The 26,878-nt window shown below is 47.9% G+C and overlaps 1 long non-coding RNA gene across 1 annotated transcript; it reads left to right on the forward strand.

Moving 5' to 3' along the window:
• Window positions 1-46: 46 nt before the first annotated feature.
• LOC109144578 lies at window positions 47-26,878 on the forward strand. The gene is made up of 2 exons (XR_002045431.2): window positions 47-346; window positions 25,695-26,878. It is a non-coding gene; the product is annotated as an uncharacterized LOC109144578 (long non-coding RNA).

Here is a 26,878-nt window from a genome sequence, read left to right on the forward strand (position 1 = left end):
CCCGAGCGCTGAGGGGGCGGGCGGACATTGCCGTGTCGTGACACGGCCGCGGCGGGCTGCGACAGATGGGACCGTGCTGAACCAGCAGCCGCTACCCAGGGGAGCTCTGAGTGTGCACCTGGGATAGCCCCCCCGATATCCTCCTGGCTCCGCCCTCAGGAGTCCCGCCAGCCTCACGCAGGTCTGTGTGCCTGCCTGCTGGCCCTCGCTCCCTTCGGGCGTTTTCGAGGAAGAGCTTCCCTGGACGCCTGGGTTCATCAAGCAGTTGGTCCAGCCTGTAAGCGACTCTGTCTCCTGTCCCGACCACTCGCTGTTGCCAAGGCCTGATTCAATTTGAACATCTAGGGTAAAGTCACAAATCTCATCATTACGGTATAAAGGTTCAGACTGATTTGTATAAATTTCTCTGCAGCTTCAGGGCTGTGGATTGCAAGGAATCATAGAATCATGGAATGGTTTGAGTTGAAAGGGACTTTAAACATAATTTAGTTCCAGCACCCCTGCCATGGGCAGGGACACGAGACTAGGTTGCTCAGAGTTCCATCCAACCTGGCCTTGAGCACTTCCAGCAATGCGGCATCCACAGCTTTAGGCAACCTGTTCCAGTGCCTCATCACCCTCACAGTAAAGAATTTTTCACCTAATATCTCATCTAAACCCATGCTCTTTTGGCTTTAGTCCTTTCCTCCTTGTGCTGTCACCACATGGTCTTGTAAAAAGTCCCTCCCTATCTTTCTTCAGGTACTGGAAGGCCGCAATTAGGTCACCCCTCAGCAGTTACTGTTCTAGGCTGAACAGACCCAATTCTTTCAGCCTTTCCTTGTAGGAGAGCTCATCCATCCTCCTAATCATCTTGGTGGCTCTCCTTTGGACTCATTCCAACAGGTCAATGTCCTTCAAAGATTGGATGATCTTTAAAGATCCCTTTCAACTCAAGCTATTCTATGGCTCAATGAAGGAAGAGAACTGAGAATTGGTGGTTGAGCACCACCAACATAGTGTGTAGGAACTTCACTTTGCAAAATGGTTTGTATGAATGCAGTCTTTAAAGCTACCCTCCACTTAGTGTTTGGTATTTGGTTTGGGTCAACTCGGTCATATTTGGCCATTCTTTAGGAGACAAGCTTATCAGCTTGGTACTAGATGCAACACCCGTGCTGATAGGCAGCCAAATGAATGTAGGTCAGAGGGGCTGGGGTTAAGAAGATACCATCCAAACACGAATCCAGATCAGTCAATCGATGTATCTTCCCAAGGGTGAATTTGGGAAGCGCTGTCCCATCTCCACAGGGTCTGTCTATTCAAATGTCAACACTAAACATTCATCTTTCCTTGCTTGGTGGCCTTGAATTTCAGGAAGAGGAGCTGTGGCTGCTCATTAATAGGAAGGAACCACATTTATGCCAAGTTTCTGCAGAGTGAATTCTGATAAACCCCAAAAGCCTCCAACTCCACTTGTCGTAAAGACCTCTTTTGTGTGAAACTGAGTGGGTCCTGTAGGTATTTGTAGATTTGGGTGGAGAAATTATTACCAGAAAACAGACCAAAGAGGAAAAGCATGTGCTGACAAGGAGCATGAAGGTTTCCCAAGGACTGCTAAATTCCACAGACCTGTAGCTCTACTGAATTTGCAAGAGCTGAAAAATCCAGGCACCGAGTGCTCACTCTGTGCAAGGCCACAAGTGAAAACTGGGATCAACCCCTGGCTGCATGACTGGAGGGCAGCAGCTCCTGCAGGCAAAGTCTGCAGGATCATGTGTGCAGCCATTGGAATAAGTGACTTTGAGGGACTTTCTGAGCACCTGCTTGGAAGGTGCTAGTGCTAGCACAACCCTCTACTGGAGTTGTCCTTATGGGGGAATAAGTGAATCTTTGTGTATTATCTGCTATTAATAGGAACAACTTCCTAGAGTGAAAACCTTGAGTACTTCTGTCTGTCCCATCATAAACTCTTGTTGCACAGCCAAACATTTTTTTAAGCAAATCAGGAAAATTAATCCCGTCTTTTCATCTTCTCCTAGAGATCCTCTGTCTTCCTTTTGATTTCTGCATAGAGGTCTGCTTTTTTTCTTTTTCTCTACAGTCCTTCTTAGAGCTGCAGTAGTCATAGATCCAACTAGAGGCTGGTCTGAAGACTCCCCCAAAAGTGTGAACCTTAGTGTGGTAAAAACAAAAAATTGTCAAAACTGTTAAATATCTATATTTGCCTCCGCTGGTCTGCCTCAGTCTTAGCCATCTCTACATCACTAATCCACCCATTAGTTCTATCAAAGTTTTCTGTCTTCCCTCTCAGGTTCCAGACCAGATTTTCCTGCTTCTTTCCTGGCTGACTGAATAGAGACATCAGCGCACTCTTCCAACACCATTTCTGTTTGTTTCTCACAGCTCTCTGCTAGTCTCCTACACAGCCACTAGAGCTGTAGTAGTTCACTCTGTAGCAAAGGTTATTTCGGGTACTTTCTCTGAAGCAAATAGTAGGAGTGGTAGTCAGCATAAATGTTTAATAGGCCCTGAGAGCTAAGACTTTAAGATGAAGCTCCTTTTGAAGCTACATTTACAGCCTCTGCTCTCCCAGGCTTTGTATAATGAAAGCACCCCAGGCCACTGTGGTGTGGTTTTGGCATGGGCTGTAGTTCCCCCCAAGCACTTTGGATGGTTGTAAGCCTCAGAACCCCTTGACTCTCACTTCAAACACAGCCTTTGCCTCACCTTCTCTACCTTCTTAATTTCCTGTAAATCCAGAGCTCCATGCAGGAGCATCTGGCTCTGATCTTTGATACCCTCCCTCAAACACAGCCCCTCCCTCATTTTTTTTCTCTGCCAAATCAAGCATAAACACCCACAAATTTACTTTCATCCTGTTCCATGTGCCCGGAGTGGAAAATCACTTGGCTGTAAATCTGATGTCCTTGCTTTACATATTCAACATAGGTTAGAAGAAGGGTGCTTGGGAAAGAGTTTGGTTCTCCAAGCTTCTTATAAGACTGAGTTGAAGAAAACATACTTCCTACATGTTGAGTTTCTCTCAGAGCTGTGGTCTGGCTTTTTTTTGCTGCTATCTGCTTGAGCAGGGGTGGCATTGGGGGCTGTTCTCCTTTAATTCATCCTTCTGTGCCAAATGGAAGTCCTAGGCTTCCTGAATTCCTCAGATAACGGGGAATATTTCCTATGAAGAATGGCCATCTCAGCAGAGGGAAGAAAGAAGCTGTACAGGCTGCTGAGCTTCAAAACCTCTGCTTGATGTTATCAGGGCTTCTGGGGATGGCTCCAGTCTTTCTCATAAGAAGCCACACAGCTTCTGGAGAGTGAAGATTGTTTCCTGTTGGTGAGATCCTTGTGGAGCTCCTTCTCCCCTTGGCCCTGAGCTGTGTCCCATAACATGCAGCCCTGTGGAGGTGTTGGACTGTGGCTGTCAAGATTCAGGAAAGCTGGCCACAGCTGCAGTACATGGCTTGGGGATGTTTGGTATTGAATATTCAATTATTTTATGCGAATGAGGGGAGTTATAAAAGTGTTACAGCAACTGGAGCACTGCAGAGAAGTGTAGTGCCAGAATGGGACACTCAGTAAGGGTTGGGGTCATGAACGAAGGCTCATACTAAGTCTCTGCAGGGTCTGCAGAACCTCGGGTTGGACTGGGCAGAACAATGCCAGGGACCCCAGAGTTTGGTTTTGATGAAATCCCATCAGAGTGTGCCAGTGAAGGAAGCCACTAACCCAGCCCTCAACCCAGCCTGAGGATTAGTCAAGGCAAAGGAAACAATGGAGCTTCCAAGAAACAGTGGGAAAGGCATCTGTAGCTCAAGCCCAAGGTTAAAGTTTAAGTAGCTGTGCATGCTGTGTGAGCAACACAAACCAACTACATCTGGTGCTTGGGAAAAGATGCAAGAACTGCAGTGGCTTCATCCCTTGAGGGATTTGTATGTGCCAGAGGATGCCTGTGCTCATGACAGTGATGACAGTGTCATAAAAATTTTTTTGTACTGGTAGCAGAGTGCAGCAGCCCCAAAGAGGAAGAAGGACACCAATTTAGTGTGTGAATCGAATATGTAAGTACACATACAAACACGGGGCCAGGAATATATCTAAGGCTTTTATTTGTACCCCTTAAAAACAGTAGAGACAAATCCATCTTTCTTGGAGGAGTTAACAACACCCAGGACTCCAGCACAGAAGGATGAACCGAGTTCTGGTTCCTCCTAAAGACACTGCACTTGTCACTAGCAGTGTCATTGCTGCAGCTACTTTGTTTCCCAAAGGCCACCATCACTGGAGAATTCCTAGATGTTTGTGACTCCAGGGATATTAAGTCATTGAAGCTGTTAAATTATCGAAGCACAGAACTGTAATTGTGAGCATCTTGTGAACTGAGGGACCAAAAGTCACCAACGCCCCCGCACAAACCAAAAACTAGAAAAGGCAAATTTGTAGCGGTGGAGCATGGGGGGGATGCTTGGAAAGTAAAAAGCCCTTTGTCTCATCAAGAGGATGTATTCAATATTTGTACCCATTTGCTTTTGCTTTTGAGTCACAGGACACCACCACCAGCTGAAATTGAGCACATTCCTATAGAAAAAGCCTTGGCATTAGACCATGGCTGTAAAGACTTTTAAAAATCTGTTTGCGAGGCCATGTTAACTAAAACTGATCATAAATCACTTTTTGCCATTGCCAGTGGGGATCTGGCAAACACCTTCCTGCAAACAGAACGTCTCTTTCTTTAGCTACAGTTGTATAACTTGCAAATTGAATGCGAACCTGAGAAAGATTTAGTAGTTGCAGGCACACTCTCTAGAGCCTTTGACAAAAATTCTGTGGAACAAAGTCCCAGGCTAGATTATGGATATGTCAACTGGGGAAAACAAAATAGAAAAACCCAGCCTTGTTGGTTTTAAAATGAAATGCAGAATTTTATTGCTGGTGGTTTGCTGAGGACGAGACACTGCAGGATGTAATTAAGGTTCTACTAGAAAATGATTTGCACAGCTTATTCTGTCCCTGTTTCAGTTTAAAACGATTTAGATACCACTTCTCTGAGGCATGAAGAAAACTGATCCTTGAAGTGTTGCAGGAAAATAAAGACACAGAAAGCCATTTAGAGCCTGAAGGCAGCGTGAGACATCCCTGCCTCCCTCAATAGTCAGAAATACAAGCGATGTGAAATGGAGGAGTGTGTGCTGGTGGAAAACACTCGCCCTCTGGAAGGAAGTTAGGGAAGTAGGCTGGCATCAGCTTGATGTGGGAATCCTGAGCAGCCATTTTCATACTGCACAGTAGTCTTTGAGGGAAGGCACCACAGCTTTGTAATGGGGCAGGTCGCTAGTATCTGCTAGCAGTGGATTTCATATTCATAACATGTCTGTCAATGGACTGCAGGTCAGTGCAATCTTATGTGTATCCCAGCTAATCCCTGGTGCCTGAATTTACCACACCTGTGGAAAGTGACGCCGAAACTTACTCTGCCAGGAAGGAGGCAGTGTCAATCTGTTGCACTCCTGGCACGCCTCAGTTGCAGTGGATTGTCACATCTGTGCTAGCAGAAACTGGTATCATAGTGAGGGTGGGTTGGTTGAGATAAGCGAACAGGAAAAGTGGAACAAGAACGTGGTGTGATTTTGTAGCCTGGGATTGGCAGTGTTTCACATGTGATAGAGATGCACAGTAGCAGAGAGACACAACTACTGAAGATGGGGTGCGCTCCATGGAGACCTCCTGATCATGTGAAGGGGGTTGTTGTGGGCAGTGCGTGCTGTGGAGATACAGATTCATGTTTCCCCAATTCCACAGGGCAGCGGGAGAGTGTAAATGGCTACCTTCCATGCTGGTGGTGTTGGCATCCAGTGTCTGTAGTCTAGAAAAGTAAGCAGCTTCCTAGTGGGCTTTTTGCTAACCATGGGATGGGTTCTCCAGAGGACACTGGCTAGAACATGGGACATATGGGACAGCAGAACATTTCTTAGGGCAACAGACACCTTGTAAGTACTTGTGGTGTCCATTAGTTGGGTGTAGTCGAGCCTGTGTCCCTAGGGAAGCTTTGGGGATGTGTACCTTTCAGAAGCTCTTGGAGGGGGTGCTATTGTGCAGAGGCTTGTGAGAACAGCACCGATCAGAGCTCAGGCATAGATCCATGAAGAGCTCTTTGGGGTTCCTGGTTGGGAGTCATTCCTGGACAATGTGGAACATGGGGGTTCTTCCATGCTGTTTCAGCCAGCAACAAAAGGCATGTTCAGGTACAATGTGCTGAGCACTGCAAGGACTTTGTTTCCTCCTAAAGCCCCAGTGCTGTCACTGCCAGTGTCATTGCTGCAGCTACTTTGCTTCCTGAAGACCATCATGGCTAGAGAATTCCTAGGTGTTTGTGACTCCACTGACATTAAGTCACTGAAGTTGTTTAATCACTGAAGCATGGAACTGTAATTGTGAGCATCTTTGTTACAACTTTTTTTTGCAGAGCTGCACAAAATTTGTGCTTTTCTCTGTCCTAGCATTGCTTGAATGTAATAGAATTTCCTTCTGCTAATAAACTGAGGCATTAAGTTTCTAATTTAGGGATGGGATAAAATGAGTTGTGCTGTGATTTCTAATCATGGGGGAACTCTTCTAATGTGCACACATTCAGTGTTTGTCGTATAAAAATGGTTCCTTAACAATGCCCGTTGCAGCTAATTTGTAACTACACAGTGTAAACATTGATTTCTAAAGTTTTTTAATAGATCCCCAAGCTACTTAATTATCACTTACTGACCCTTGTTTTCTGATGGTGATTAGTCTAGTTACCTCAAACTTTATAAGACCTGGGTCTCCAGTGGCAGTAGTATGGACAATTTCTTATTCCATATTTAATAGGATAGGATGGTCTCCAAAGCATTACTAGCTCATGTCTTCCCAGAATCAGACTTTACCTTCACAGTGATAGCCCTCTTAGCTGGGCATTTTGAATGTTCTATCTGGTTCAGCAAAAGCTTGTATGAAAGTCAGGGAGAAGCAAATTCAAACCAAAACTTCTCTGGGGTTTAAAAACTGCAGTTTAAAAAATCACAAAGCCTTACTTGTGGTAAGTTTCTTTCAGGTCTGGCACAGTTTTTGGTCTATAAACCTGTTACATTCTTCAGCACTCATGTCTGTATCAGTTGAGGAAAGAGACCAACCTGGTTTCTGAGGACAATTTGCCATGAAGAAAATCTGTAGGCTTACTTAAACCCTATGGCAGTTTCATTGACTTGAACAGTTAGCAGAGCTGAACTTAGCCTTTACATTTAGTCTTCCACTGCACTCTGCATCCCCCTACACTATTTAAATGACATTGGCTGTAAGGTCAAGGGAAAAGCTGTTCTTGACTCCATTGAGGTAGAAAATTGGAGAAAGGCTTTTACTGATCGGAGAGCAGAGCTCCTGGAAGAGATTTCCAAAAGCAGAATTTGGTTTTCTTGTCACCTCTTATTGTCAGAGAACTAGATCTGTCTTAAAAGCAATACTGCTTCAGAGATGCCCAGCAGTCTGAAACAAGCAGTGAAACTTTTCTTATCAAATACAATATCACTGAAAAGTTAGAAAACAGGACTGAAGGATGCATTGGGATGCCTTGTAGTCCATCCCTCTATCTGATAGCATCTATCTGATATCTGTCTGCCATTCTTGACCAACATTTGCCCTTTTCTTAAAGGCATGCAGTGGTGGGGCCTGCTCAGACTTGTAGCAGTTTTTGGCTCATTTTGGACTTGCTTCCCTTGTGAGTTCAAGTCCTGCCTTCCAATGCTGACACTGTAACTCCCATGTAGCCAGTCCTACCCCTGTCTACTACATTTGAATAGCTGATTTCTCCTAAGCAACTGTAGAATTTTACATGTCTTCTTTGAATTACATGGAGTTTTTTTCCCAGACTTTCTCAGATAATCAAACATGTTTTGAATACTAAGTCTGTTTTCCAGCATATTTGCAGCCTCTCCCAACAAGGTACTATCTGAAAGTTTAATAAGATCAGCCTCTGTTTCTTCATTCTTGTCATAAGTGAAAATATTTAATAATACAAGTTCTGGGAGAGTTCTCTACAAAAATCTTGCTTGATGCATCTTTCCTGTTTGAGGGAGAAGGAGCAGTAACTTCCCTGGATATGAAATTTCCCTCTCCTCCAACTAACAGTCAAGAACAATAATTTTCAGATTGTGAAACATTCCAAGTTTAAAATCTTTTACTAAAAAAAGTCTCCAAAGGCTGGGCAAGCACAAAATATGCCTAAGAACAGAATTTATTCATAGATTGTAGAGGATCCGTGCTCTAGCCATACAGTCCATAAACATTCAAAGGGAGATGATCTGCTCAAGGAAATTCTTTAGGGATTTATGGTATCCTGCCAGACACCTACCAAGACCAGACTCCTCCTGGCCTTAAAGCTGGAACGTTACAGAAATAGTCTCAGCAGATTGTGGAAGAGAAAAAAAAAAACCAACCCAACAACCCACAAACCTGTGGATTTAAGCCTTTTGGAATGGGCATGACCTCTATAGAACACTTGGAAATTCCTTAAAGGTTTTATTCCTTTGAGAAAACCCTCATGGTTTGGTGCTTCTGATTTTTGGGTTGCACAGTGATCTCATACTGGTGGTACAGTGATCCGCACGTAGTCAAGTCCTTCTCAGACATAATCCTAAGGGTCCCTAGACATTCAAATGGCCAACAGGAGGGCTTGAATTTTTAAGGGTAATGATGGTACCTTCCAGATTTAAGCCAACCTCCAAGTGTTTGGTATCAGGAAGACAGTCTGCAGTAGGCAGATCATTGCAAATGGTTCTGCCATTTAGGTCAAAGGGACCTAAACAGCTTGGAGAAATGGCCAGCAGGAGTCTCATGAAGTTCTACAAAGGGAAATGCCAAGCTCTGTCCCTGGGCAGGAGTAACCCCAAGCCACCAGTACAGGCCAGGGATTAAGAGGCTGGAAAGCAGCTTTACAAAGAAGGACCTGGGGGTCCTGGTGGACATCAAGCTGAACACGAGCCAGCAGTGTGCCCTTGTGGCAAAGGTCAACACCCTAGAAAAACATCACCAGCAGGTCAAGTGAGGTGGTCCTTCTGCTCTGCTCAGCACTGAAGAGGCACATCTGGAGTGATGCTCAGTCCTGGGCTCCTCAGTACAAAACATACATGTGCTACTGGAACAGCTCCAGCAAAGGACCAGGAAAATAATCACAGGCTTGGAGCACTTCTTACATGGGGAAAGGCTGAGAGGGCTGGGGCTGTTCAGACTGGAGAAAGGTGTGATCTTATCAAGGTGCATAAATGCCTGATGGAAGGAAGACAGAGACAGACTCTTCTCCATGATATATAGTGAAAGGACAAGAGGCAACAGGCACAAGCTGAAACACAGGAAGTTTTGTCTGGAAAACTCTTCTTTGTTTTTTTACTGTGATGATGGGTTGAATACTGGAACAGGTTTGAATACTGTCCAGAGAGGTTACCAAGTCTCTGCATATGAAGATATTAAAAATCTGACTGGATACAGGCCTAAGCAACCTGCTCTAGTTGAAGCATCTTTAATCAGGGCTGAAACAGGAAATGTTCAGAGATCCCTTCCCATCTCAATGATTTTGTGAGTCCTGGGGACACTCTTACGTATTCCTCTCGAGCATCCATGTGTGGCATCATCATAAACAGGGCCCTGACTTGAGCCCCTGTTTGCACAGAAACCCAAAGAAGGGAATTCACATTTTGATGTAGGGGAATGAGAGAAAGGTGTCTGTTCTTTGTGTCTCTCACACTTAGCAGAGACACCTCTATGTGTGCCAAGTGATGCCAAATTTGCATTTTACACATAACTAACTCTGGAAAGGCAAAAGGAGGCAGGGAAAAAAGCCCTGTGTGATGTAAGTGCACACCTTTCCATTTGTACAGGGCTGGATCCATGATCAAGAAACCTCTCACTCCATGAGACACTTCATCCTTTATTGTCACAGTTAGTGTTTTCCTATTATTATGTTTTTAATTACAGGCATAGATGGACATGTAAATCATGCCCCATCTGAACTAATGAAGAAGCAATTTCATTTTCTTTCCCATAGTGGGAGAGGACACTGATGAAGCCACAGCCCTGACATGAGGTACCATTAGTTCTAATGACCTGCTTGAAAAACATGTGATGGGGAGCTGTGCAGCTGCCACCATGGGAAGAGCTGGGAGCATTGCCGAGTGAGGAACACGAGCTTTCTCCAGAGGCAGACTCCAGTTTCTGTACAGGGAACCCACATTCTTTGTGCATTTCCACAGGGTGTAGGGAAATGGGACTGAAACAGAAGACAGAGGCTGTGTATCAAGAAACGCTTTGCTGGTGCAGCTGACGTCCTCTCCACGTAGAAACAACCCAGCAGAGCCTGGAAAGCTGGGCAGTGAGCAAACAGCATACAGGATTTTGTGTATGGTACATTAACAGTGTATATTTTTCTCAGCTTCTCAGGGAGACCTTTTTCAGTTCTGTCTAGATCTTGTTTCAACATTCTTTTTCCCCAGGTTGTAGGGCCTTTGTGTGCACTGCAGTGACACTTCTGTGGATATAGTCTGTCCAGTAGGCCCTGATATGCAGTTAATGCTGCTTTCTGAAGGCATCTCTAGGATCCTGAGAAAGAAATAATTCTTCAGTGCACAAGTAGGTCAGAGGGCGTTATCTATTGCTCAAATATAAGATTCCTCTCCTACCGTGGGGGGCAGAACCTAGTGCTTCTACTTCAGGTTGTTTTGAGACAGAGCTGCTTGGGTTACCCTGGAACAAAAGAAGGCAAATATTGCAAAAGGGCCATTCTAATGTCTACCTAAAGTCTGATTGGTATTTCCATACTGCTTCTCTATATCACAGAGCAGCAGTGGTCCATTATACTGACACACAACAATTCTGGACTGAATTTGAGGGCTGGCCTGTTACTGGAATGTCACTGGTGCTGTGTGGGGGAGAGCAGCAGGAGAGGCCATTGTATCACTGCATCTGGGTGCCGTAGAAAGCTCCTTTTGTCAACAGCTGGCCTCTGTAACCAGGTGGTTTGGACTGGAGCTGCAAAGTGCTGCCATGATGTTGGTATCAGCAAGTTCTGGCTGCAGAGGCATCAGCCCCTGAGTGCCACCTTCTGTGGAGCCGAACTGGCTTTCTCTGAGGGCATTTCCAACAGAATCCAAGATGCAGTGACAACAGCTGTCTGCCACTGTGACACACAGACAGCTCTCTGTTGCATACTCTCTCCCTGGCACAGCTGGCTGCTGAGCTCTCTCAGTCCCAGTCCTGCCATCCCCATAGGACCTCTGCAGTAAAATAAAATGGCCTGCGGGTCTGGGGTGAGGCTGCTGGAGCTTCTATTATCCCAGATCTGAGACTCCAGGAAGAAGGAAGAATTTCTCCTTCCCAGAACAGTGTTTCTAATTAGTTTTAGTTTCAGGCAAATAATTTTTGGATGAACTGGCATCCTTCAGCAGGATGATAATACTTCCATGTGCTGCTTTTGGGGCCCTGTGCATTGTGCATTAGTCTCTCCTGCCTTGAAAGAAGAGATGTCTGTATTTACAGGTTTATCTAGACAACATTGTATCCACGTGGAGTAGCATACACTGAACCTTCAAAATGTGCCAGACTCCCTATTTTTTTTAACCTTCAAGCCAAAGGGTGTTTCTGACTTGTTCTTTACTGTGCCCTCTTTGAAAGGGGGGAATGTTGTGTTGCAGAAGTGGCAGCCTTGGGCAAGAAGTAGTGTGTTATTCGTCTCACCAGCTCTGAGGTTCAGTGCCAGCGTCACTGTACTTTACCTTGCTCTCCCCTCCTGTCCTTTTTTCCCTCCCGAGGAGCAGGGAGAAAATGCTGCCCCTGTCATTAACCTGTATCCATTCAGGGGCTCCTGCCTCGGTCTCCAGCAGAAGTGGAAGCAGCCCCTGCTGCTGGAGCATCTTCAGCTGCAACCCTGCTGAGGTGCCCCTCCTGCTGCTGAAGTGTAAATCCCCAGCAGCTCTTTTAACCACCCTTCTCATGCTACTTGAAAAATAACTTTCTCTTGTCATTAACGCTGATCTATAGCCGCATTAATGTGTGAAATCACTGGGTGTGAAAATAGTGTACTAACCACTACTTAATGTAATATTACCACAGTAATGTCTCTAAAAATATCTTGTCCACTTGATTGCTTTCATTGTGAACTAGAGATAATGTACCACTTACAGCTGATGATTAAAATTCATAAAGCTTTGGTTCTTAATTACAGCAACTTGCAATCAAAGTGAAATGTCAGATCCTGAATGTTGTTTATCTGTATACAAATTCTCAAAACCAAGAAAATATAAGGATCGTCTCCACAACAAAGCTGAGCTGCTTTGCTGTAAGTTTAAGTAAAATAAATACACATGTGAGTATATATTGAGACAGGCTGGAATCAGTGAGCATGAGATCTTTGACAAGGCAGAACTCACCTCGTATGAAATGCACATCTTTGGAAAATATGTTGATGAAGATGGAAATGTAAACTTCATAGAAAACTGTTGTGGATGGATGGAAGTAACTATTTGATATGCTGTGAATAGAAATTTTGCAAGTCAGGCTCAAGGTTAAACCAAAGATGCAGATATCTGAAAATGCGGAGATGGATTCCCACTGCCGCTGGGAATTACCACGATGGCTGGCAGGAGAGGGTAGTGTCCTTGGTTTCCAGTGTCAAAGTGACCTAACTGTAATCATGCTCTTGGTCAGCAGTGGCACTGCATGACAAAAATCACATCCTTTTGGGTGCCTTCAGCACCTCATTTCCAGAGATATGGTAATTTTTTTCAAGTTAATGCTAAGCCCTGAGGGTTTGCTGTGCTCTGAGATGTATCTTACCCTAAATTTACTAACACAAGCCCTAACTCCAAGTCAGCATAGCTCCCTCCCTTTTGCCTTTTTCTTTTTTTTTTTTTTTTTTGTTCTGGTATGTGAGATACAGACATAGCTAAGTGTAGAAACTACAGTTCTATTCCATTTATAGTCCTACTGGCTTTCTCCATTTGTTGCATCTGTCCTGTGCCAGTCTGGAAAAATCCAAACCAGAGGGAGCCAATTTATCATCTTTTTCCAACATCATTAAAATAAAATAACATTAAAACAATAGGATCCCTTCCTTACTAAATCTGAGTAGCTCCATTTATTTCTTCTGATTCAATGTCATTCTGAAGGAGATCTGACCCATTATTTGTAAACTTCTTTAGAAAAGCTATTTTTTTCCACAGGGTACTCCCACTGTCTCCACACTGATTATCTTTTGCCAGTAGATTTAAAAAAGAAAAGAATCTTTGCATAAATGGGAAATCAAAGCTTGACAATGATATTAATTTTTTCATGGTTTCCATACCACCTCTCCCTTCAGTGTTACTCTTCCTGGTGGTTTTTGGGCATCTTTGCAGTGACACTAATGAGGAAAATATTCAGCTTTAGAGCTGCCCCAGTGTAGCCAAATGTTACTGCCTTGGCAGTTTGTTCCAGAGGCATTTGCTGTTTGCCTACCTCTGTTCCAGCTGCACTGGCGAGCAATTTTGAAACACGAGAACCATTTCCTCCACTGGCCGCATCACGCAGCCCTGATTCACTGGGACTGGCCCTGGCACAGAGTGGTCCTGCTGGCTCTCATGGCTGGTTTGTAGCTGTCTGCTGCAGTTTACACCCCTTGCATATCTTGACCAGCATATTGAGTTTGCAGTGTGGAAGGATTTCTCTGGCTGTGTGGCTTGGTGAGCTCCTTGGTATGTGCTCTCTAATGCCAGGCTTAGCCACCAGCAATTCCTAACAGCTCCACACTTCTGCCACTGCTGCTGGAGCTGTCCTGCTCAGACAGCTTTTCTCCATGTGGATCATGCTTTAGTTGGAGTGAGTCTGTTCCTGGTTGCTCTTCTGTGCCCGCTTCATGGGTGCCATCCAGAAGACATGCCCAGCCGCAAGCAAGGAGAAGCCTCTGAGCAAGCAAAGTGAGTCACCTTCCCACCCCACTTCTACCCCTTCCCAGCTTCAGGCTCTTCTTACAGGGTCCTGCTTGAAGCTTTTCTCTACTTAGTACCTGCTCCCTGTTTCCATATGTAAGGTGTACGTGTCACAGTCCAGGCCGAAAAAGAACATTCTCATTATTTAGAAATACTGTCTCATCCTTCCTCTTGACATTCCAGATAGAAAATTTAATGCAAAGGTCCTGTTCATCTTTTATGTTGCAGATACCTTGGCCCCTCACATCTCAAGCAACAAGTTTGTAATATATTCTTTTCTGCTAAATCTGTAAAACCCATACATTCTGCTGCCAATGTCTAGTGGTTTATGTCAAGTATTTTGCAGCTGTAACCAGCATCTGTATGGATCTCTTCACTTCCAAAGCTCCTAGTCTTCTTCCAGAACCTCCACAAGCTCATTTGCAGGTATCTCAGGTATCCCTTCCTTCCTGTGGCACTGTATTCCTCTCTGTTTACTTTTCAGTCCCACTCTTGGGACTGTTCATGGTCCCTGGGAGGTTTAGGTGCTTCTCTTGGGAGCTCCAGGTGCAGTGAGGACATGAAAGGAGATGTCCTTAGCTAAACTTTGTCTATGTGGAGCACAGAGGTACAGATAAATGCCCCAATTTTCACAGTACAGTTGCAGCAGGCATGATGTGGCACAGCAGTGCAGAGATAGGTAGCCAGGAGCTGCCTGGCTTGGGGGAGGAATCCAGGATTTTCTGAGCAGTCCAAGCCCACCAAGGAACGTGTCCTCTAGAGGCAATGTCTGACAGTTATCCCACTCACACGAAACACCACATGTTGAGAAATTTAATGTGAACACAGTGGGCTAGGTTTGCATTTCACCTGTTGCCTCCTCACACTTCCCAAATGATGCAAAAAGGTCTAGGCATCAAAGGGAAGGCAGCCCCTGGCAGTCATGCTCTGTGCCACTGGAAATCCTGCAGGTTCCTGCTGCCATATGCTGCAGGTTGCTCGGGGAGGGAAGGCTCTCTTGTGCCTCTCACGTTAGCCTTTTATTCCTTATAACAAGTTCGGGACTGGTGATGACAGCTTTGCTCCTGGGGTGAGATAGTTAATTTAGATTGGGCACCTGTTGCTTCCTTGTCCTCTCTGGCTGAGGATACATCTCCTTTAAATACTGTATCCGTTAACTGCTCTGTGAGCAAGAAATCAGACTGTGCAAAGGAGGCGAAGAGGTACAACATGTAAAAAACATGTCCTCCCACTCTCCCTTTTCCCCAGGATAGGCGATGTTTGACTTCGCACTCGAGGAAGCAGCTGAGAAATCCTTCAGATGGTTAAACATTTCAAATGGTTTGGATGGCTATATGTCCTAGATTTAAAAATTTCACAGAAGTACTTGAGTTACAAAGTGGACCATGAAATGTTTATGGAGATGTTCTTACCCTCCTGCTACTGACATCAGAACAAATAATGGAGTAAGGAATGGGAGGTGAGAATTTTAGGGTAACAGGATAGTAAATGGGTGATGCTAGGTTTCAAAATTGATTTCTTATTCTTAGAAAGGAAAGACTACACTTGTCCGGTTTTGGTTTCCCTTGTTTCAGAGATTATTTAATTTCTCTGAAAATTTGTCCTTTGGATTTAATAGCATTTATATTTTGAGTGAAGTTTTTTCTCTCAGAGGGCTGTGGTTCGGGTGACCGTGGGCTGAGGCTTGGACTAACCAACAGTCTAACCAACAGGGAATCCAAAAGGGAATATTGCCAGTGCTGGTAAATTACCATTAAGAGGCAAATGTGTATTCTGGAAATAGAGCTTCTCATTCAGCAGCATGAAGTGAGCGATTTTTCTTTCACTCTGCAGTGAATATGATGGTGGTGAATGGTCCTGGCCTGAGCACCCTGGGAATTGAGCCCTGTATAAGCCCTCAGCAGAGAGGCAAAGGATCCTGGCTACAGGCTGCTCTTCTCATCCGGTTTCAATGATGGAAGAGGAAACAGAGTTTATACAAAACCTAGCCCAACCCCCAGAAACATCTCGCTTTGTTTATGTTCAGAGCTAAGCCTGCGACTCTCACTGTTTGGAAGAGCTATCCAGGCATTTCTCCATCTGACTGATTTCACATCTATTCCTTGATCTCATCAAGAGATCTGGCTTTTAGCTCCCGCTCATGACGTCCCACTTTTCTCTGTCTCTCTCTCTCTCTCTCTCTGTGTCTTGCTCTGCTCTCCAGAGTCTGAAAGATCCCTGTATAACGTGATTATGCAACCATGCAAATGGACACGGTTCTTTTCATTTACTGCAAACCCTGCTTCGTGTCTCCCGTTAGGAAAATAAAATCCTCTGTGAGAGACACGCCGTAGAAGGTAGCAGGAAGGGAGTTCTGTGTGTCTGGGTCTGAATGCTTGAAGGTGGTATTAGAGATGGAAACAGACTATTTGAAGTAAACCAGTGTGCCACCATCTCTCCACAGGAACCAGCATCAGTTAATAGACTCAGACAGCTCTCCTCTGAATCCTTTCCCCCTAGGAAATGGCAGATATTCGCCTTCCTGGTTGTTTTCCTCAGCTGGAGGTCTCCCCCCCCGCTCCCGCCCAAGCCGAGCTGCAGGAGTTGCGCGGTGCGGCTCTCCCCGAAGGCCAATTTGCACCCTCCACTGTAAACAGGCAGCTGCTTCTCCGCTTTGCGCCCAGGCGGGAGGGCCTCGGGGGGCACTTAAACACTCCCCGCTGCCGCTGCTGCTGCTGCGCCCGGCGCTCGGCCAAGGGCTCCCAGCACCCGGCCGAGGCTGACGGAGGACGAGAAACGTGGGAGTCCCTTACACACGGAGGAAAGGAAAAAACGCCCAAAGCTTGTATTACTTGGTTAAGATTCAAGACACCTCGGCCACCCCATGTTATCCTTGTAAGTGAAGATGTCCCTCTCCACCGCGATAGGAGTAGGACCTGTTCAGTTCTGGTGGCCTTTCTCATCACAGTGCCCCAGTCCCTTTGCCAGGGTTTCGTGGCCCTTATCCCACGGGATGATCCCATGGGTCGTCCTTGGATCACATGTGCTAAGAGCAAAGCACTTCGGGCAGGCTGAGGTCTGCCACTGCTGTGGGCTGCAAGCTTGCGTCCGTCTTCCTCCCGCAGCATCTTCCTCACTGCCTGACGGTGGTGAGGGGATGCATCAGCTCTCTCCGAGTCTCCTCAAAAGCTGTTTCTCCATCTCACTGCCCCTTGAGGAGGGTCTCATCTATCCAGAAAGCCCCTCTTATGGAGGAGACAGGGCTCCCTCGGAGACTGGGACAGCAGTTTGCTGCTACAGCGTTCTGACAAGCGGAGGGAGGGAGGGAGGGAGGGAGGGACGGAGGAAGGAAGGGAGCTCCATGATGCCGCGGCAGGGCTGCAGGAGCGGGGCCGCCAGACTCGGAGAAGGCACAGAGCAGGGGTCCCCCGGCAGGGCGGGGCGGGGGGCTCGGAGGGACGCCGGGATGGGGACGCTCGGCGGTGCCGCCCTGCAGGGGGAGCCCCGCCCGCAGCTCCTCGCCCGGCCCGCAGGGGGCGATGGAGGGCCGGGGCTGCCCGCGGGACCCGAGCGCGCGTCCCGTCCCGTCCCGTCCCTTCCCTTCCCTTCCCTTCCCTTCCCTTCCCTTCCCTTCCCTTCCCTTCCCTTCCCTTCCCTTCCCTTCCCTTCCCTTCCCTTCCCTTCCCTTCCCTTCCCTTCCCTTCCCTTCCCTTCCCTCCTCCTGCCTTTTTCCGCCTTTCCCCCTTTATTTGCCTGCCAGTTTCCCCCCCGTTTTCTTTTTTTTCCCTTTCCTTCGGGGATGTCTGCCGTTGTTGCTGTCTCTCCCCTCGAGTTGCAGGCGTCTCTCGATGCCCTGCTCTCCCTCTGGTCCTGCTTCCTCTGTCAGCTCTGTGTAGCCTGGCGTGTTTCTCTGTTCCTCTACCCGCCACGCAGCCCTCCCCCTGTGCAGCTCTCTCCATGAAATGGAGCTGAACAATTGCACCGGAGCAGCTTTCTCTGTTCCTGCCATGTGTCCGTGTGCCGAGGCACCATTGGTCTTGTGGTATTTTGGATGCATTCGCGCTGGAAATACTAGGACAATAACAAAACGGTGGGTTTCTGCCTGTGCCTTTTTGGAACATAATGAGATTTGAAATCCAGCGTGAATGAGATGTGATGGATGGCTGTACTGATATTTTGAGCCGGTTTAGTTCAGAGTCATCTGAGATATCCAGGCTGGATAAAGGAGAGCATGGCCCTAAACATTACCTGCCATCCAAGCACCGAAAGGACAAACCAAGTCGCTGAAGTGATATTATGCTTTCTCTTTCTCTCTTTTTTTTTTTTTTTCCCCTCTTGGAGATAAATATGGTTCTGCAAAGAACATCTAGTAATTGCCCAATTCCTTAAATATGACAAGATGATGCCTGAAATGACAGTCTCTGCCACCAGTGCACACTGCCCCATTCACCTGAATGTGATATTCGCTGAGGCTGCCTCAGTAGCACCAGACTGTCTCCCCTTGTCCCCTGATCTTCCCCCTTAAAATCCCTCCTGGAGCACCTCATAGGTCCAACCCCTCTCACACACAGGGGGAGGCACAGCCTTGGTCCCTTCTTCTGTTAAAAAAGGAGCTTTGAGGCTGGGAGCTGTGCTGCCCTGTAATTAATGTACACTCAGCCTCAAATATGCAGTGACAACAACTTAAATGTCAACATTCCTAGTTAATCCCTTGCTAACAAAATGTGCCTGGAAAGAGATGGTTCTGCATAATCTCCACTGAACAAGATCTTATTTTAGCAGTACAAGCACTTGGGAGATTTCCCCAGTTTGACCAATGAGACCAAAAGATTGGCTTTGATAATCGCAGCTGTAAATGATGCGTTTGATCCTCTCAAGGAAGGAAAGGGCTGCATGTGGCAGAGCATACAAACCCTCCTCTGCCCAAGCCCTCCTCCAGAGCAGAGGCAGGCTGGCCTTCCTGGGTGGTGTCTGTATGACAAGGGATGTGATTTCTGTTCTCTGATGTTCGCTGCTCTCCCCTCTGTTCAGGGAGATGTCCACAGCCTCTTCCTGAGTCACGTTTTCCAGGCTGAACAGCCAGCAGTGTTAAAAAGGAAGTTACAGGGAAAATTATATTTTAATACATAAAATGTTCCTTGTAAGAGCATTGAAGCAGGGACCACGACCACAGACATGGTGTTTGGATTCCTCTCTCTGTGTGCTGAGACTAGCCTCACGTTTATCCTGGGGAGCCCAGGCAGACCCTGAGAGTGTTGGTGTTGTCTCCCTGTGGCTATTTTAAGCCTTCAGTGTAGGTGAAAGGCAGAGCACCCAAGGTGAGGAGATGAACCTCCTTATTGTTCAAAGCAGTTCAATGTTTTCAGCACCCTGGCTCCCCACAGGCAGGATTCCTGCACTTTCCAGTCTGGGATCCTCAGAGAAAGACCAGTAGGTTCCTCCCCAGCAGGCTGTGGAATTAGGGGGGCACTGACACAGGATGTCTTGCCTGGGGTGGATTGGTGCCTGAGCTCTAGGCCTAGCCCAGAAACACAGTAGGAAAGGTGGTGGGCCGTTCTTCTGGGCATCACTCCAGTTTAACACTCAGTCCTTTCATCCCCAGGTTATTTGTGCCTGTGGTGTGCAAGCACATGTAGGGGAATTTACCATTCTGCCTGTGCTTTTCAATCACTGGGTTCCTGCATGCCAGCGTCACCTCACGCTCAGCGATAAAATGATATCCACTTCTTCCCTTTGCATTTTATGGGGGTTTTTCCCCTCTTTCACTGTTTGTCTCTTCCTTTCTGAAGGATGTCTGAGGGGTGCTCTCCCCACCATTATTTCAGTCTCTCATTTCAGCCTGTGTTCATGCTCTCTGCCTCACACTGCCTCTCTTTTGTTCTCTTTTGTTCTTCCACCACCACCTGTCACCAAAGCCTCTTCCTTCCCTACTTTGTTATCTTCTAGAGACCTATCCATTCCCTCTTGCTCCATTCCTAATCAATCCCCTCCATTATTTTCTAAAATACCTTCTTTTGTCTCCCTCTTTTCCACTGCCTGGCACTTGCCCGTGCCTTTGCCACCCCTCCCCTGCTCCGCACCAAGGAAACACCACTCACCAAAGTCGCAGTTCCTCTGTGCCTGCTGTACACCACAACTGTGCAGCAGCACTGCCTTTCACAGCCCTGCTCGTGCTCACTTGGTGCTCTGTGTGGACAGGCTGTGCACCCACTGCCATCCCTGTGCTGGCAAGCTCGGCTCAGGACTGGAGGATTGTCCATGGGAAGGCTGCTCTTTTCCTCCAACATCTCCTCCCTTGGCACTTGGAGACAGGCTACAGTCCTGCCTGGAGCTTTGAGCTGGCCCAGCACAGCTGTGCTTATGGGTGGAGCCACCCTCTTTTCTGAGTGCTCCCCCTGGCACCTCTCTTTCCCTCAAAGGAATCTTTCCCCAAGGTTGTGTTTGCCCTGGTGTTCCTTATCGATCCTCCACAGGGGCTCTGGGGGCTGCAGTTGTCCCTCTGCACTGCCCCTGCTCGCAGCTGCCTCCCTCTGCCTTGACTGCTCCTCACCTCTGGGGGCCCTGAGCACTGCTAGGGCTGCCACACTGCTGGTCCCCCTCATCCTGGTGGGATGGAAACGCAAGGGCCTTGTTCAGCTTCAGCCAGTGTAGCAAGATGTGGCTTCTGGGCTAGGATGGGCTCCCTAACTATTGAGTAATGAGTCTAAGGTGTTTGAATCCCAGTAACTGTTAGAGATGGCTTTGTGTAGCCCTGAGCCACCCTCTTTACCATCTTGCTGAAACAAGTGTGCAGCGCACGGATTCTGGAGATAATTGGATATTTTTGAAGCCTCCATTCTTCTGCAGAACTTGTAGTGCTTCCATCTTTCCCTGTCCTTGCCTTATTCCTGTCTCTTCCCATTTACTGTGACTGTTTTCTATTTTTACTCTTGACAAAGGGTTGTGGGCTTAGAGGCTGCTCTTGTAGCTGTAGATGTAAAATGCCTGCTGTGTGGTGTTTGTCATAAAAGAACCGCTCCTGGAAATTAACTAATTCACAGACCTAACTCATTAACTCTGCAGCCGCACAGAGCTGTGGAGGAGCGTCTGTGTGGTTTCACTGCCGAGGGCACTGGGCTGGGGGAGAGGGGTGGAAGGGAGGTGGAGAGACCCATGTCTGTGATCCCAGCTCTTCTCCCAGCCCGTGCCATGGTTAGCAAGTCATTTCCCACCTCTCTCCCCCTTTCCCATGCCCTTGATCTCTTCTCCAGGTCAGCTGCTCAGGGCAGGAGCTGTTTCTCATTACGCCCGTTCGGTGCCTTGTCAGGGAGGCCTTGACCTTGGTGGGGGCACTAATCGCTCCTGTTGTAGAAACAATAAGTACTGGAGAGACAAAGAGTTATGGAGTCAGATAGCTCCAGATGTCAGTTCATTCCCATCTGGATGTCCTCCTTTTACTACCTCTGCCTCCAGGAGGACGGCTGTCTGGCTTTGGGAAATGCAGGTTGATTCCTCCATGGTGGCATCGCATTCCACCTCTTCTCCTTCCCTCAGGCCCAAACCCCGTCCCTGCTGGAGCTGGTGGCAATATTCCTGGCAGAAATACATTGGAAGTAGACCAGGCTCTTACACCCTAAGCAGCACAGTTTTAACATCAACCCCCATGTTTGGAGTACACTGAGAGCCAGATGAGGTCACTCAGACTATTTCAAGGCTAGGTGTTTGATAGGAGAGGTTTCCCTCTGTGCATTGTCCCACCGAGTCCACACTGCCTGCCCTGGCTCACTCCTCCCTCCATGCATGTCACTGGCGCTCCCTGGGGAGCTCTGCTGGGCATCTCTGCACCTATGGATGGGACAAGTCCTCTGCCCAGGGGCCTGCTCAGAGACTGCCAGGAGCTTCCCTGACTCACAGGAGGGTCACCCCTCCTTCTGCCAACCGCCTGCCCCCAAGCAGGCAGCAGTGTAACCACGGCTTCTCCTTGTTGGGATGGTGGTTAGGATTGGGGCTTGCTGAGTAATGCATGGCTCGGTGGGTTTCTGAGGCTTGGGGCTGGCAGAATGTGTACTCTAGAAAAACCCCATCACACTGAGTCCCAGTGGGTTGAGGTGGTGACAGCTGGTGCTGTTTGGGATCAGGGATCATGCCTGATGTTGTGGCTGCACGCGCTCCCAGCTGACACTCAGGGCTGAGCACTGCTGGGAGCGCATCCAGCGTGCGCCGAGGCAGAGGCACTCAGGCTGGGGACCTGGAATGAGGAAAGGAAGCAGAATAATTGTTGGATGAGGAAGGAGATATATTCAGCTCCTCTGTTTAAGCATGCCACAGGATTGCTGGGCTCTACTTGCCAAATGTGAGCTCTGTCTACCAGGGACAAGAGAGCAGGAGCTTTTCTGGCATTTGATGAAAACTCGAGGAGAAGGCTCAGAGCCAGGCAGTGCCCACTGAGAGGAGTATGATGATGGCTGCTGGACTGGGATTATGGGGGTGTGTGTACTGAGACATACCTGGCACTGGGGCAGGTGACAAAGCACACCTGAGAGCACCTTGGGACAAACTCTGGATTTCCCAGTCAGAGGCAGATCCCCTGATGTCACTCATTCCTCCTTTTGCTCCCCTGGATACTGCAAACATCTTCGCACAGTGAAAGGTGGTGCAGGGGTGTCCTGCCAGTGAAGACCCAAGTCACTGTGCCCGTGCAGCACCAGGGAGCCCTGCAGACTTCAAAGCTCTGGCCTTGATCCCATGAAGTCATGGTACCTTTTTGGAGCTGTGCACAAAGTAATAAGGGCAAGGCTTGTTGCAGAAGGCACACTGCTGAACTGAGGGAGCAGGACTAGTACTGGACCCAAGCCAGCTCATGTCCCACGAGCTCTGCTATGCCTGCATGCTCTGGTGCAGATTTAGCAGCAGCAGAACTCTGTGCTCTGTACTGCATAGGTGTCAGGGTCACCAAGGTGGCAAACACTGTGGGACCATGCAGACTGGCTCTGCAGGGCAGTGGAGCAGGAGGTGACCTGCCAGATGCGTGAGGTGCAGCTTTCATAAGTGCAGCCTTGCTGCCAGGTGTCATCCCTGTAACTGTAGAGATGTCTCCAACTGTGATTCCCAAGTACCTTCTGATCTGCCCCTGCTTTGGCAACCCTGCCTTGCTTTATAAGGATCACTCTGGTTATTGCCATAGTTGGTCACTGTAAACCTGTAGAGAACCCAAAGACAAATGAAAGTTACTGCAGTGTTGAAAGTCTCTTCTTTGTAACCTCATCCTGCAAGAATTTAGGGTTTTGACAGAGCAGATGGTCAGATGTCAACTGTGAGGGCAGAGCCAGAGCTGAGGAGATGTAAGGATTAACCTGGCAAAACCACGATCTGTGGTTCAAGACTTGTGTTTTCTAGTTCTGCCAGGCTACCAAGGCTGGAGGAGATGTCTGACTCCCATACTTGGCTGGCACATGACTTGGAGGCTGCTCTCTTCTGCACACCGGGTCTTCCAGAGGTCTGGAGAACCAGCCACGCACTGGTCCTTCCCGTGCCCAGTCAGGCAAGCTCTTTCTTTTGACCAGTGCTCAGAACTGTGCATTATGCCAGTCTGAGCTTGCCCCACAGCACCTCTGCAGTCACCCAGATGGTTTGGATACAGCTCATGCTCAGTCTGGAGCAGGTAGTTCAGGAGAACAACAGCAGAGAGCCTTTACTGCAGCAGAGAGTTTTTTCCAGCAACTGCAGCTGTTAATTTCCCTGATAACAGCAACAGTTACTTGGGCAGGAAAAAGTCAGCAATCAAACACCAATTAGCAGGAAAACCAGCACATGTAACTGTTTTGGACTTCAGCAAAGCTCTCAATACTGTTTCTCACAGAACCCCTCTGGACAAAGCATCCGGCACACAGAGTACCTGTGTTACACAGAGGGTGAGCATCTGGCTCACAGGTCGGGCACAAAGAGTTATGGTGAATGGGGGGGACATCAGGCTGGTTCCATCCTAGTCCCAGTGATCTTCAACATTGTCATTAACAACCTGAACACAGGACTGGCAGGAATACTAAGTAAATTCACTGACAAGACTTAATTGGGCAGAGCTGTTGATTCCCTGGGGGGCAGACAGGGCCTGCAGAGAAACCTGGACAAATTAGAGGTGGGTGATCACCAACTGGATGAAGACTTACAAGAGCAAGTGCTGGACTGTGCACCTGGGACAGGACAACCCTGGCTGTGTGTATAGCCTGGGGAATGCGAGGCTGCACAGCAGTGCCATGGAAAGGGCCCTGGGGGTCCTGGTTGATGGCGAATTGGATATGAGTCAGCAGTGCCCTGGCAGCCAGGAAGGACATCCCTGTCCTGGGGGCACCAGGCCCAGCATTGCCAGCTGGGCAAGGGAGGGATTGTCCCACTCTGCTCTGGGCTGGGGCAGCCTCATCTCCAGTCCTGGGGGCAGCTTTGGGTGTCAGAATGTAAAAAAGACGTGAAGCTATTAGAGAGTGTCCAAAGGAGGCCACAAGGATGGTGAAGGGTCTGGAGGGGAAGCCTTATGGCAAATGGCTGAGGTCACTTGGTCTGTTCAGAGGTCTGGAGAAGAGGAGGCTGAGAGGAGACCCCACTGTTGTCTTCAACATCCTCATGAGGGGAAGCAGAGGGGCAGGTACCGATCTCTTCACTCAGTTACCAGTGACAGGACCCAAGGGAATGACGTGAAGATGAGTCAGGGGAGGTTTAGGTTGGATATCAGGAAAATGTTTTTCACCCAGAGAGTGACTGGGCACTGAACAGGCTCCCCAGGGAAGGGGTCACAGCAGCAACCTGACAGAGTTCAAGAAGTGTTTGGACAATGCTCTCAGGCACATGGTGTGACTCTTGGGGTGTCCTGCCTAGGGCCAGGAGTTGGATTTGATGAGCCTGAGGGGTGCCTTTCAACCCAGCATTTTCTGTGATTCTTTGATTCTATGATTCGATGAAGTTTTGATTCCCCCACTGTCCCCACTCATGGTACCCAGCCTCTCTGCCCTCTGACTCTGGGTCCTATCTGAATGCCCCATCTTTGCTAGGTTTCTTTGGACCAACACACACAGGTACTACCCTTCCCCTGCCTCATCTCAGTCCCTGATCTGTTTTGCTGGCTTGTTGTGTGCCCTTGAGCTTGCTCTGCAGCACTGTAGCTTCTTGGGGGCTTCTGTGTGAAAGGTGGGGCTGGGGATCACTGGGACAAGCCAGAGAGGACAGGAGGGATCCTTCTACAGCATCAAGCATTCACTCACAGGTGACTTTGGAGCACCCTGCCCCAGCTCTGAGAGTGACTGCCTTAGCACTTGAGCATGACTGCCACAAAAGTAGTCTCTGCTCACCAGGTGTAATCGAGGTTCATCCACATGAACCCAAGCAAAAAACTACTGCTGTGCAGGAAGAGCAACTGGCATGCTGCAAGAACCCAGGCACCACACCTGACACCCCTGGGTTGCCCCTGCCTGGCAGAGCCGGGCTCAGGCACTGTGTCCATGCTGGGTGCAGGCAGGGGAAGGCTGTGTCCCCGGAGCCAAGGGCCGGGAGCTGGAGCACTGTCAGCTCCAGCCCTGGCTCCACCGGCAGCTACAGGGGTGGGTGGGTGTGTGTGCAGCTGCAGCATTGGGCAAGAGATGCTAATGGGAAACAGAAACAATTCAAAGTGCCTGGTGGTGGGAGAAACACTAACAGCATTATGGCTTGGAGCTTGTTACAGTCCCGCTAGTGAAACAACTGCCGGTGAAATTACGGTTTTTTTCCTTTCCTTTTTTTCATTAGGACACAGAAGTTTTCCAGCTCGTTATACCAGGGCCAGCAGTATTCTTCAGCGTCAACAAGGGGCTTGGGTGAGCCAACTTTTTTTCTGCTAAGGAAGAAGAGCAGTATGTTGTATCCCTTTCCAGTGTGCTAGTGAGCACTTCATGTCTCCTGAGGCTGTGGGCCGGCAGAGGTGCAGGGGTGTCCCTGGCAGGGCAGCAGAGGCTCTCAGGGATGCAATGTCCCCCTTTCCCAGCAGATGCCTGCAAGGCAAGCACATTGCAAATGTCACCCTTTGGAGAGAGAGGCTGTGAGGGCTGGGGCGAGTTTTTTCCTTTGGGAGGTGGCATAGCACATTCTGGATAATCATTTCATGCTGCTTGGGAGTGGTGCATAGTTTGGTTTCTCTTTGGTTGTGTTAATTGTGTGGTAAGGTGCCTAGAGCCTTCTACTGGCATCTTTATTTATTTAAATACAAATGAAGAAGGCATTAAATCAATTGTTCTTTTTTCTTCCCTCCCTCTTGCCTTATCATTGTTTCTATCACGTACTCTTAGCTGTACTGGGCTTTTGCTTTTTCAGCTGAATCAGTGAGATCATTAAGTGAGAGTCCCGGGCTGAATTTCCTGCAGACTCTGGGAGGCTGCCCTGAGGAAGCACACCTTATATCCCTGGCTTTCCCCTACTCCTATTTTGTCTACATGACAAGGCACTTCCTAACTTTACTGGCCAAGGCTTCGGTCTGTGACCTCTTGCACACCTAAACCTCCTGCAATGCAAAACTAAAGAAAAAAGCTGCACATTATGGCAATGATTGAGACCAGAATACATTTCTCTTACTCCTTCAGATACTCTGCCTTTCATCTGGATGGGCCAAATTACATGACTCGGTGGTTGACCCCTTTACTGTTTTAACCTCTAGCTCCTATAGCTAGGGGCAGAACCCAGTATTCCTGGACTTGATAATTCTCCTGCTATTTAGCAAGTAGTTTGTAATCAAATGGTAAACTATGAGTTGAGGCCCTCTCTTCTCGCCAAACTTCATAAAATTTAATTACTCCCGGAGTTCAAGTGGTGGCATGTTTTGTGAGAGATGTGGAGGCCTAAGTATGCAGCTTTCAGATAGACATTGTAATTGAGCTTCTGATTTTTTCCCCTCCTTTTTTTGTTCCCAACAATTAATTAAATTCGCACATTGAAACCTT

The sequence above is a fragment of the Corvus cornix genome, chromosome 1 (assembly GCF_000738735.6).
Source record: "Corvus cornix cornix isolate S_Up_H32 chromosome 1, ASM73873v5, whole genome shotgun sequence".
Classification (NCBI taxonomy): domain Eukaryota; kingdom Metazoa; phylum Chordata; class Aves; order Passeriformes; family Corvidae; genus Corvus; species Corvus cornix.